Raw genomic sequence first — 13,496 nt, forward strand, 5'->3', positions numbered from 1 at the left:
GGGCCTGGGCTGGATTCAAACCCACCACCTTAGGTGTATGTGGCTGGTGCTTTAGCCACTTGAGCCATAGGCACCAAGCCAGCAAGAGCATTTTATAAGAATCAATCAGTTACATGGAATTTGTGATAAAGATTATTGTATTTTTTTTATTATCCATAAATTGTGTGCTACTGATTGTTTCTAAGTGAAATAATCTGACCCACACATACAAGTGCGTATGTCTGTGTGTGTGCATCTGTGTCTCAGCCTGGACAGCCTGGGAGAAGATGATCTCAATCATTAGTGAGATAGTTAATGCAACCGTGGAAGTGAAGATGAATAATTGAAAATCAGGAACTGCTTTATTTTTTTCAATCACTGTCATGAGAGTAGAAAAGATCCTTTGATCTTAACCTTGGTTTAGTTACTGTGGATAAAATATGCCATTCATTAACTTCAAACAAGGATTTGTCACTCTTTGACTCAGAATACAAGATAACAGGTAGATTTCTTTCGAGTTGTCAAAAACTGGAAATCTGAATATCAATCGCTCTCCTTTGTCAACTTGTTCAATTGATTGAGGAAATGAAGAGCACACACATGACTGGAATTACCTCTAAGAGGCATCTTTTATGAATTTGAAGACAACAGCAAGAAAAACCCATCAAATCATCTTTAAGTCTTGCCATCGTGACTACATTCTTTTTCTTCTGATGTCCAAGGAGATGGTTCTAAACCTCACACTCTTGCCAGATTTAACTTCTGTCTGCAGGCGTAGGTCTGCCTGTCTGTGGTTTCTGGCCTGTAGAAGCCAGGTGAGATCAGAGCTGAGGGACACTGTAGTGACAGTGCTCAGCATTTAGGGACATGAAATCCAGTGATGTCACTCAGTTTACAAGGTTGGAAGTGATTTCTTCAGGGCACGCATCAGTGTCTTGGTGCCTTATAACAAGTGCTCCCTAGGAAGGAAACAGCTTGAAGTGCTCTTCTGAAGCAACTTCTGCTTCAGGGAATTCAAACCTTTTCCGGATTGTGCAGCCAGCTTGATCATAAAAGATGACGGATTGATCTAATAGCAGTGTTAGACCCGGGCTGCACTGCAGACACAAGTGCTGAAGTGCTGTGTCAAAACAGGTCCCCAGCCTAACAAGGGGACCAGAAAGGCTGTGTGGAGAGGGGAGAGCACCAGGGCAGGAGACCTGTGTTCTAATCACCACCTTACCCTAACTACTGGATAAGCCTGGGAAATGAACACTTCTATTATTAGGTATCCCAACACTGTTTATTGATCAGCATATAGGCTGCTGATTTGCTTTCTGCCATGGGCCTGTATGTGCACATATGAAGCCTGAACGCCCCCAGCCAGAACGATGACTGAGCTTCCGGTATCCTAATGAACCATCCCTAGAGTGGGTTCTGATCTGACATGCCCTGACATGCTGTATCCTATATGCAGTGTTACATCAGAGCTGACCATATTATGCAAACCTGCGTTTCTTTTCACATTTTGCCATATTGTCATAATATTTGGCAAGAAACAGTGGTAGCTTTCATTCCTTACCTTATACCTCCCTAAGGATATTAATCAAATGATGCCTTTCTATGAGACAACTAGTATGAAGTTTGCTGTGCTGGAACGTATGGAGGCATCTGCTTCCCCTGCAGCCCAGAAGGCACCATGGACAAGGGCTCACAGAATCTGCTGTCAAAAAAATAAGAAGCAGAAGGAATGCAGACTTTTCCCTTCTCTTGGGGATGCCTTTCCAGTTGACTTCACTTAACCCGTCCAACTTCTCCAAATGCTGTGAGAAGACTGTAGCATTCATTTCACTCCCACCCTGGAGCAGAAGGGCTTTAGTAAAGAGATATCTTGGGGACCTTAGTCCTTGTCTGACATCCTTGCAATCCAAGAAGTCTTTTCTCTTTCAGAGTCATCAATGAGCCTGTTTTACGCAGCCATTTCTTAAAAACCCACACTGATAACAATACGTTCTAAAACATCTCTGAGTTGCACAATGTCACTTCATGGATACTGAAAAGACATTTTACAAAATAGAAATATGTTTTAATACAAATTATTCATTAGAAAAACAAAAACAAATCCGAGAAACTAGATGAAATTGAAATCCTTAAATATTTAAAAGACATATGTATCCACTTATCTTCAAAAATCAGTTTTATGGAAGCTTTTTAAACATTGAGATAATATTCTTGTAATCTAAGTGCACTGGAAAGTCTTTTAAGTATAGTCTTTTAATCCTAGAAACCTGGAAATAAAATATACAAAAAATTTTGTCTATAAAGATTTTTTCTACACCATGATCTTCCACAAAAAATATAGATGTAATGACATTGCTATCCACCATCTAACTTGAAAAAGTACTTCAAAAATCATAATTGTATCAAAAATAAAACATTTCCATAATTTTTCACAAATATATGATCGAATAGAAAAATAGGTAAAGAATAGGAATATGTAAAAAACACAAATGGCCTTCATGTATATGAAAATGTATTCAACTTCACTAATAAAAAAGAAAAGAATGCCAATTCACACTAGGACATTTTACACTTTGATTTCTAAGACTAATACATTATAGTAAACCATACTGGCATGTACATAAAGGAACCAGACCATTGTATGTATTGTCGATGGCACTGTAATTAATATAATATCAAAGAAAAGGCAATGCTATTTGAAAGTGGAAACAAATGCTCTTCAACTTAATAATACTGTTGATAGCAATTTATCCTGAAGTTACTAGTAAATGTAAGCCAAGGAGTATGTGCTAAGACCAATAAAGGATTAGAAATTACTCCAAAATCTAACACAAGGACTCGACTAAAACATATGGTGAGCCCTGTATGGAAGCAACTCTGCCACCATGCCCAGTGGCCTTACATGTGTCTGGAGAGACCACACAGCTGAAGACTCTCACCAAGGCTAGCCTGAGCCTGGGCAGGAAGCCCTGGAAGCTGAGTGTGGAGGCCTGGAGGAGCTGCTCGGAGGCCTCTTCCAATCCCTTCCCATTCCCTGGGAGGCCATAGTGTTTCTTGTCACCTCCAACATTCTCACAAGGCATGGAGTGTTCTGCCTTCTCCTCTCAGAATACAGCAGCATCATATAAACTGGTTTAGCAACAATCTAGATTGTCCTCAGCAGTGGAACTCCAGGGCTCATGTTGTGGTTGTCTGATCCACTCCGTGGAGGTGTTGTCCTTTTTGGTATGGGGGCTGGGAACCACGGCAGCTGCATAGTTTGGCTGTCCTTTGCTGTCTGTGCAAGTCAAACGCTGTCTGAATCTAAAAATGACTCCTTTGTTTTCATTGGTTGATTAGTCAGGCCTTGGCCTTGGGCTTACCTTGGGTGTAAAAGCTTCAGAAACCCATACAGAACTGCAGCGCTCATCGCTCATCACAAAGAAAGAGGCCACCCTGTATGGTCTGTTACAGAACTAGCTCCAATAAAAATTGTTAAATGAAAAGAAAAACAAGTGTGCAGGCTGGTGAAACAGTTTCTGTGTTTGAAACATAGAAAGGAACATATAAATTCATAAATATATGCAGATGTAGAAATTTCTGGATGCATTCTAAAGCGACAGGTGATATAAATCTGAGAGACTGGGATAAAAGAGGAAAGCAAGCTTCTGTTTTACTGTATGCTCTCTCTAAACTTTCTGAATGTCATGTAACACGCTAAAAACTATTTTAAGAAAAGAGGCAATAGAAAGAGCGTATAGTTTAAAAGGCAGTTCTTATGCTCGCTACTACTTAAATGGCATGCTCTGATTTATAGGTGTTTTGTTTGTTTGTTTTTTGAGACAGAGTCTCATTCTTCTACCCAGGCTCGAGGTCCATGGCGTTATCCTAGCTCATAGCAACCTCAAACTCCTGGGCTCAGCCTCCTCAGTAGCTGAGATTACAGACATGTACCACCAAACCCAGCTAATTTTTCTATTTTTCATAGAGATGGGGTCTCACTCTTGTTCAGGCCGGCCTTGAACTCCTGAGCTCAAGCAATTCTCTGGCCTGAGCTTCTCAGAGTGCTATGATTACAGGCATGAGCCACTACCCCCGGCTCTAATCTCTAGGTTTTTAACACTTAATTCTTTATAATTAGATTTACTTATTTTTTAGATTATTTGCTCATCATCCATACCCCACCCATAGAATTTAAATTCATCATAAAGGTTGAATTGTCTTCTTTACTTTCATTTATTTCTATAAAATTATGTCTGGCATGTCATATATACTCAATAGACATTTGTTGAGTAAAGGAAAGTATTTGCTTTCTGTGAATTATATACGGTATCTGTCCACACCCTCCATCCCTTTAGAAGTTTCTAACAGTTTCCCGGTGCTCAGAGGTGACCCTTGTTGCTGCCCTCACTTCTGCTTGGCATTTCTTGGTGGACACCTTCTTATAATTCAAACACAATTAAAGGACTGGGCAGACATAATAAAACTTTTTATTTGGTGCTAAAAATTACTACAGATCATTAAGGAAACTGTTTTCCAGATTATGTGAGAGTGAAATTGTTATGGATCCTTTTTCTCTTTGGAAATTCAGTTAGAAATTCAGCTGTAAGTGTAAAGCAGGCTATGTGGGCCAAAAAACCCACCTAGAGAAAAATAACCTGAAAAAAATAAAATAAAATGGAAATGAATAGAGGCAAAGGGAAGTGAGAAGGAACAAATGGAAGGAAAGAAAGCTTCTATTACGTATTGAATTTTGAGATTTTTTTAACTGCCAAAATGACCCTGTGAACGAAGTTAAAATATTTTAGATCACAAATATAAAAGCAAGATATGGAAAGATTGAGGAATACTTCAATCCCTATTCCCCAGTAGCCACCGAGTAACGGAAGCAGGACTTGAGCCCCGGTCTGCGTGGCCATTTGACCAGAGATTCGTCTGGTGACTGGGCTTTTTTTCTGGTGTAGAAAGAATTAATCTCTGGAGATACAAGCACAGACTCTGGGGCTTATTCTGACCCCTGCTTGCATACAAGACTTGAAATCATATTATTTAGTACCATCTTTACTTCTAATTTTAAATTTAAGATTGTTGTGACTTGCGGAATGGCTAATTTTATATATTTTCAAGTTTTATATTAGTGAAATGATATATAAAGTCTCCATTTGTGTGTATTAAAAGTAAATTAATCATTCTAAATATGATGGAGGGACTATTTCAATACAGTATCATTTAAAAAAGCATTTTTATTAACATGAAATAAAAGAGCAAATATTGCCATATCTTCTTATTTTCTATTAGGGGGATGATAGTAGGTTTTAATTAGCCTGCCACTTCTAATGGAAGTGCCTAAGAAGACATTTGGAGACGGGCTAAATTTGGGCTAAATTGCTATACTTATTACTATTACTAAATTACTATAATCATCAATAAAATGATAAAAAGTTAGCCAGGCCCGACTTGGATATCAGTAGGGCCTGAGGCAAGAGTACAAATGGAGTTGCACGTACCATGAATTTAAATATTTAAAAAGTTACAAATCAAGCTAAGGAACTATTGAATGAAATATGTTCTACTCCCCTCCTGTGACAGATATATCTTCACAATCACATCCCACACGCCCAGGCTCTGCTCACACTGCAAACAGCTGCCCCTGGGCCACCCTCCGAAGACAGATGAGGGATGAAAAGAGTTCCAACACTCAGTGGAGTTTCACAGTTGTTGAGGCAGAAAACTGGAGTGCTGTGTGGCGAGATCAGTCTAGAGGGGTGGTGGCAACTTTGTATAGCCATCTCGGCTCCGCTCATAGGCATCTCACTTTTCGAGGCAAAAAGTGACCGGAGGATGGCCACCAGGGACTCTCCAGGATTCCAGTTCTGTGGCAGAGGCCCCTCTGACCCGGATGAAGGGGGATACTGAAAATAGGATTTCCACTGACCTCTTGGCTTAAACACTGAAACATGCATGATTTAACCCATTGCCTAAAGAATCTAAGATAAAAGTAGTGTAAATTCATTCAGATAAAAAAAAAAAAAAAACCTCAAAAAATGGTATATGTTGGTTCAACTGGGCTGTGTCAGCACCTGATGTCAGTGATTCTATGAAAGAAAAATCCTATTTAGAGAAAAGCAGCATAGGCCCAGAAGTCAATGAGATTTGGACCAAGAACAACAATGGCATAGAACAGTCATAAAACAATATCCTGAACACAAAGCGTCTTCAAAAACTTCATGGAAGTTGCATATTTTGAAAAAAACTGTGCATGAATTTCAGAAGATTTTTTCACTAAAGTAAACTCATGTCAGAATAGAATCTATTTTGAGGCATTAAGAAGTAACCAACTTTATTAAAGCAACGTGAATGCTGCTACAAGTGAAGCATGGCTAAACACCCAATTTATTAGGAAGCTTGGGTAGAAGAAAGGTGAAATCACTGATGCTTTATGAAAAGTTTATAAAGACAATGTCTCAAAGAAATCAGAAGTTTACAAATGGATGACTCATTTTAAGAAGGGTGAGATAATGTTGTTGATGGAGACCGCAGTGGCAGGCCAGCCACATTAATTTATGAGGAAAACATTAATCTTGCTCATGCCTTTTGAAGGGGATCTATGAGTTACAGCTCAAATAATAGCCAACTCCATAAACATCTCAACGGGCTCAGCTGAAAATTAAAGTTTAGCAACTCTCCACTCAGTGGGCCCTGAAACCATTATAGCCAGATCAGCTTTAGACAAGGGCAGTTTTCAAAGGAAATTTTAAACAAATGAGATCAAGATCCTGAAGCATTTCTTCAGAATTAAGAAAATTAGTCAAAGCTTGAGCAGAAAATATTCAGGAAAGTATGACCAGTGAATCCTTCTTTATCACAGCAATCTTCCTCCTCTTTTCTCTCGTGAAACACGAGTAATTTTGTGAGTGTCAATGGGATATCATTAGGCATCTACCCTCTAAAGCAGCTCTTTCTGATGTATTTTTGCTTTCTAATTTATATATATATATATATGTATATATACATATATATATATATATAAATATAAAGAGTACTCTTTTTTTTTTCAGTTAATACTATAAAAAATTTTCATTGATACGGTAAGATTCCCAAAAACCTCAGTTCTTCGGAGATGGACTAAATGGCTGGTATGTTTGCTCACAGAAGTGTTTTGAACTAAATGGAGCTTATCTTGAGGAACAAAGTTTATGTTTTATTATTTTTATCTTTTTTTCCATTTTTATGAAAAATTTTTGAAATCCCTTAGTATAGCCCCTAGTGCAAAGTCTGAGAGAATATTTAAAACATAAGGTTGCTTTGAAAATAAATCAGCCAGTTTATACTGTTGAAAAAATATTGATGGCTTCTACTGTTACCACTGTACACCTCTCCTTTCCTCCTCCTCAGGGGCTGCAGCAGGTTTGCAAACAGCATTTCCTGGGGCCTGATTCATTGAGGAGGCTACCTAATAGAATCAGAAAGAGAAGAAGCCAGAGGGAGTTGCTACATGCAGTGGTTAAGGGAAGGGACTCTGGACTATAGAACTTGTAATTCCAGTTCCTCTGCCTCAAAGGTATGAGGCCGAGATAAGCTGATAAACTGTCTTGTTGTTGTTGTTTTCCAGCTGTCAAATGAAGTAATTAGTGTTCAACTCCAAGTTTAGAGTAAAAAATAGTGAAAGTAAGTTATCAGCATGGTGTTCAACACACAAAAAATAATCTGACCAAAACAAAACCCTGTCTGAGAGAGAGCCAAATCCAGGTGGGGCATAGGGGTAATGGGTGAGGTTGAGTCAGCACCCAAAGCCAGACTGTCTGGTGGGGGTGGGTGGAGACCAGGTCATGGGGTGGGCGTGAACAACCAGACCAGGGCAAGAGCGAGGCAAGGGGGTGCAGGTGCTCTGTACACAAGGAGAACTGTGGAGGCCAATGCTGGCCTCTTGTTCAATGCAGTGCTCTTTCTGGATACCATATTATTCATTCTTTTTGTCTGGCAAGAAAGAAATAGGATAATTATTGTATAGAAATATAGGTATACTGGAATCTTGTGAAAGAACACATTATAGACGTTATAAAGAGAAGGCAAACATGGTTAAAATTTAACCAATTGGCTCCCTTCAACATGTGACTCCAAAGTAGGGAGAAATAAGACATCACGTGCCCTAGGAACATGAGCCACATTAAGTCACTGATATAGTCACACATAGTAAAAACAGAAGTCTCATAAAAATATGAGCCTGGACAAGATTTGGATTGCCACTCTCTTAGGCGGCCTGTATACTGTTTTTCTTTCTTCCATGTCTAATCATTTGAATTGAGGCCAATACTTAAAAATCAAGAGATTTAACCAGAAAAATTAGGAACTCTGGCTTCCTAATAATAATGAAATGAAATACATAATAATGAAACTCATCAACTCTTTACCAGCATCCCAAAGGCCAATGATGGGCTTCTCCTCCTGAAGGGCCATGAGCATTTTTTGCAGCTCAGCAAACACCCAGCAGTGTGAGTTGTGAAGGTTGGAGACAGCAGTTCGGAGCCTTTTTCTACCCTTTCCATTGCAAAGTGGACTGTCAGAGCCAAAGTGAGACAAATATTTACAAATGAGAAACTTCAAAAGCAACAGAAATTGAACTCAGATACAAAGTGGAGTTGTAGCAGGAAGACTCCAACTTAAAACAGGGCCTGAGAAGAAGGCAGCAAGGGAGGAACGGACTCATTGCCACGAAAGGAACATAAAAGATCGAGAAAGAGACAAGAAATACCAGACACAAAAAGAAGATCAAAGGAAAGAGAGTGGCAGATTCTGGGACCTCATGCATTTAACATCAAAGCAAGCTTTCTCCAGGGCTTCACCCAGTTGGAGCCCACCTGTGACAACAGGAAGTCCAGCAGGTTACCAAATGGACCTTGTTGTCCAGGATGCTGAGACTGTGAGTGAAACTGCTTTCGCTGGCCACTAAGATCAATGAAGGGTACACATGTGTGATTTTCCACAACCAGGGAAACAAGAAAAGGAAGGAAAGAAAAAAGTAGGATTGTCAGAAAAGACAATGGGCAAAATCAAATTTGGGGAGAACATTTTTGTCTAAATAAAAGACTATGCATTTGTTGACTCTATTCTGTTTCAACTATACTTCTTGGAATCACATATAAAAAAAAATAAATAAGACATTATCTGTGCCTTTGAGAAACTTTTTTTCAGGGGGATATTCCAAAATATTCAACATAAATTTGTTCAGTGCCTGTGTATCAGGCACCCCTTTAAGTGCTTGAACTATGTCAATGAAGAGGATGAAGATTCCTGTCCTCAAGGAGCTTGTGTTCTAGCAGGAGGCACAAACCATAAGCTAAAAACATGACAAGTGAGTGGATGATAGAGGAAGAAGGTGACACAGGCTATGGGAACAAAAATAGATCAGGACAGTGGGTTTGGGAGTTCAAGAATGGAGAGAAGACATTGCAATTCTAGATGTACTGGTTAGGGTGGTCCCCACTGAGATGGACCTCTGAACAAGACCTTGAAGGAGACAAGTGAGCTGGCCTGGCTGCAGAGCGCTGGCTTGGGGCACTAAGGTCCCCCACCTGTAACAGGGGGACTCTGCATTTTGTAGGCTTCCATCAACTCTAATCAAAAGCCAGAATAAGCCTCCTGGATCCATCCTCTGCCCTCTAAGCCCTTGTCAGTGATACCTTCCTGAAGATGATTATTATTTTTCAATTAAAAATCCTTCAGTAACTCTCTCTCCATTCAGTCCACCATTCAAAGATCTCATTCCATGATTCCAACTTACCTTGTTCATTTTATTTGTAACTTAAAACTATGATTTCCTATTCTTTTGGTCACAAATACAGGTGTCATAAAACGAGTTTTCATTTTCTGACCTGGGGTGGAAGGTGGGGATCCTTCCTATCACCCTCTATGGTTTCCCTCATACATTTTCTGTAATGCTATATTCCTCAATGTATGCCTCAAAATTCTGCCATCCCTTAACTCGCATTTCGTGATTACTTTCCACGGTTATTTCCAAAATCCTGCCTCCTCCTTTGTTTGCATAGCACAGTCTGTCTCCGTATTGTTCTTGCCGTACTCTGCCTTCCCTCAATCTGGTGGAGGACAGATTTGTGTGTAGTGACTGGCCCTACTTTTCTCGGGAGAAGAAACAGTATGTGACTTATCCTTAATTCCACCGCAGGGCCTGGAATCATGCCTCACAGAGAGGAAGACGTCAACCGCTACTCAGTGAACTGAATTTGTACTGAGAATTGGAATTAACTTCTGCAAGTGTTTCTGAGAGTTGATAACAGAATAATAAGAATAAAGGAGTTTTCGATTAAGTTAAATGACTGGTGGGATAAGACAGATTTTGTTTGGAAAGTCTGTGGCAATGATTAGTTGATAATAAAGGAATGAGCACATGATCCAAAGGAAGTTAGTTTCCAACCCCATCTCCCATACACTGAAGGCCGTTTCGTGCACCCCGAAATGTAATCCCTACTCAGCATCATCAAAATCTACTGCTTAATGAAGTAATTCCAGAGTCTGAGCAGAAACACGTAATCATATCATTGGCTCCCTCAACAATGAAATCACTGAAAAATGTAAAGTAAAAAAAAAAACAAAGGTTGAATTTGGGGACAAAGGGGACACCAGATAAATGTATATGGAAAGAAAGCATGAGTAGAAAACTGAGTAGTTTTGAAATTAAAAATTAAGATCGAGATATAAATCCTCTTGCGAAATAGTTATTTTGATCTCTAAAAACACACTAATCATACATGTATAACACATGAAATTCCACTAAATGGAAAGATGAGAAACTGTCTGTTCTAAAGTACACAGATAATTGGTTAATGCTGCCCTGCCGTGAGCACCTGTGTGGTAGTTTGAGGGGGCAGAGGCCTTGAAGCCAGGCTGCTGGTTAACCCATTTGGCTGTCAGATGAATGAACCAATGGACAGAGTCCTATGAGCCCAATGTCAGAAGTTTGAAACTGGGCCAGTCAGAAGCCAGCTGAACCAAGCAGGAGGATAGCTTGCAAATGACCGATATCCAATTTTTGCAAAGCTGTTTGAATAGTCCTTCTGGGTCATGCACAGCCGTGACCCTTGTACAGATGGTTTGATGAACAAACATGGTACAAAGCAAAATTTTAATTTCTACTATCAAAGTTTAGATAAATCAGATAAAAATATTATGTAAATGATCTGAACAATATGATTATTAACAGAAATAAGTGGAGTATACCAAGTGTAGTCTACAAGTATTTATGAGACATTTAGAAAAATCAGTAATTAAGAAAAACATCAATACATGAGGCAAATTTCCCCACATCTATAATTCTACAGTACAATTATAACCTCAAATCCTCAACGACTTAAAATATCTAAAAAAATAAAGTAGGTTTAAAATTCACAGTGACATTCAAATATGCATAAGTACAGTGTTGCTTCCTCTCCCTAACTGGATTCAGCGTGTTCATTAGCCTCTGTTTCCTCTGAAGGCAGAAAAGTAGAACCTTGATGATGAATAATAACCCCTTCAGGCCTATTTAAAATTTAGCACATTATTGTGTAATGCAGTAGGTTGTGTTGTGATTCCCTCTTTCCACTTCTCCTTTTCTCCCATGTGGATCCTAATGGGTGGGCTACACATCGTCCTGCATTAGGGGAGGCGTGTCATTCACGGGTCCCAGTTTAGGGGCAGGAAAATAAGTGTCAGCTTCTGCTGCTGTTGTCTTTGGACGTGCTGTGGCCTAACGCTGTAAGGGGTAGTCACTTGGCTGTTCCTGGACACCCAAATCCAGCTACCAGACCTTAGCTCACGTCTGAAGGTCTCAGCCTGTCATACCACCCATCCAGCTCTCCTGGGCCTGCTCAGCCCCCTGCCCCACACTATGCTAGACTGACTGAGTCATTGGGAAACAGCTCTTAGGCCCTCTGTGCCCCTGCGCCGAACCAATCGCTAACCTGCCTCGCCTCCAGCTGTTTTGCTCCCGGGCCATGGAGAATTTGAGACAACTCTCACGGGCTTGCAGCCATCACAGCCACAGGAAGATGGGCAGAAGTACTTTCTGTGTTTTCTAAGATCTATAGCGTGACCTCTGTCTACATCTCTCTAACTCTCTTCCAGTTTCAGCTTTCCAGACAGAACCAGAGAGCAGGACCTCCACTCCTAAGTGAATTCCTATCCTCATTGAATTCTCCATGGCTGCTCATCCAGACTATGTTCACCATACTGTTTGATTTCTGAAAAAGCCCTTTCTTCTGAATCCCTCAAGCAGTATAGCTTGCCATTTAAAAAGACAATAGTATTTTTTCTCTTTCTCGTCTAAATATATATATATATTTTTTGAGACGTAGTCTCACTATGTTGCCCTGGGTAAAGTGCCATAGCATCACAGCTCTCAGCAACCTCAAACTCTTGGATTTAAGAGATTCTCTTGCCTTAGCCACCCAAGTAGCTGGGACTACAAGCACCTGCCACAAAGTCCATCCATCTTCTAAATATGTTCCTGCAAACAATGTTTTTCTAAATCATAACTGAGAGAAATAGAACAATAAAAGTATTTTGCAAAAATTGAGGAAAGCACCCAACAATAAAAATTTCAAAAACTGAAGTTATCACTAAATATTCAAAACGACAAAAATGAATAAGGAAAAGAAACAAATATTCAATTGTATTGATAATTTTTCTATTATAGATTTGATTTCTGCAAAAAATATAAATGAAGGTGGCACCTGTGGCTCGAAAGAGTAGGGCACCAGCCCCATATGCTGGAGGACATAGGTTAAAACCCAGTCCCAGCCAAAAACTGCAAAAAAAAAAAAAAATTATAAATGAAAAATTTATCATTTTTTAAAAATGTAAATGACTTAAATCAGAAATTTTTGTCCATGGTAATGAACCAACAATGAATATTTTATAACTTATTGAAGAAATATTTTTTAAGTATATGTGGAATGAAGAAGTTCATTAGTAATTTTAATTTTTCCAGAATATTTTCTAAGATTTATGAACACTATTAGAATAAAACTCTCTCAGTTGTCCTCAGAGGTGAGACTTGACTTGATCTAAATACTTGACAAAGGAAAACTATAGCTCAAATTTATTTACTTCTTAAAATATGAATGTATATATGTATTTCAATCAAAGCAAGCATGAGTGGTTCAAGAAGAATCTGTTAATTTATGATCTAGTAATATAGTTCAACCCATTAGTAGATTACACATAAAATAACCTACATTCTGCCAAATTTGGATTTTTGAAACACCAATGGATAAAATTAGTTTTTCATTTCTATTTTAAATAAATAAATAAATACAGTGTAAAAAGAAAGCAAAAGATTACCTTGTTTATCTTCTTAATGTGGAGTCAGATCAGTGTTATGTGTACTTAAGAAATAGACATTGTAGCCGGGCATTGTGGTGGGTGCCTGTAGTCCCAGCTACTTGAGAGGCTGAGGCAAAAGAATCACCTAAGCCCAGGAGTTGGAGGTTGCTGTGAGCTGTGTGACACCACAGCACTCTACTGAGGGTGATAGAGTGAGA

At 39.1% G+C, this 13,496-nt stretch overlaps 1 protein-coding gene across 1 annotated transcript in view; it reads left to right on the top strand.

Annotated features, from left to right (window-relative positions):
• The window catches only part of CNTNAP5 (contactin associated protein like 5), an 801,226-nt gene that overhangs the window by 375,185 nt on the left and 412,545 nt on the right, over window positions 1-13,496 (top strand). The window lies entirely within an intron of this gene.

This window comes from Otolemur garnettii, unplaced genomic scaffold (assembly GCF_000181295.1).
Source record: "Otolemur garnettii isolate 467f Iridium unplaced genomic scaffold, OtoGar3 scaffold00059, whole genome shotgun sequence".
Taxonomy (NCBI): Eukaryota; Metazoa; Chordata; class Mammalia; order Primates; family Galagidae; genus Otolemur; species Otolemur garnettii.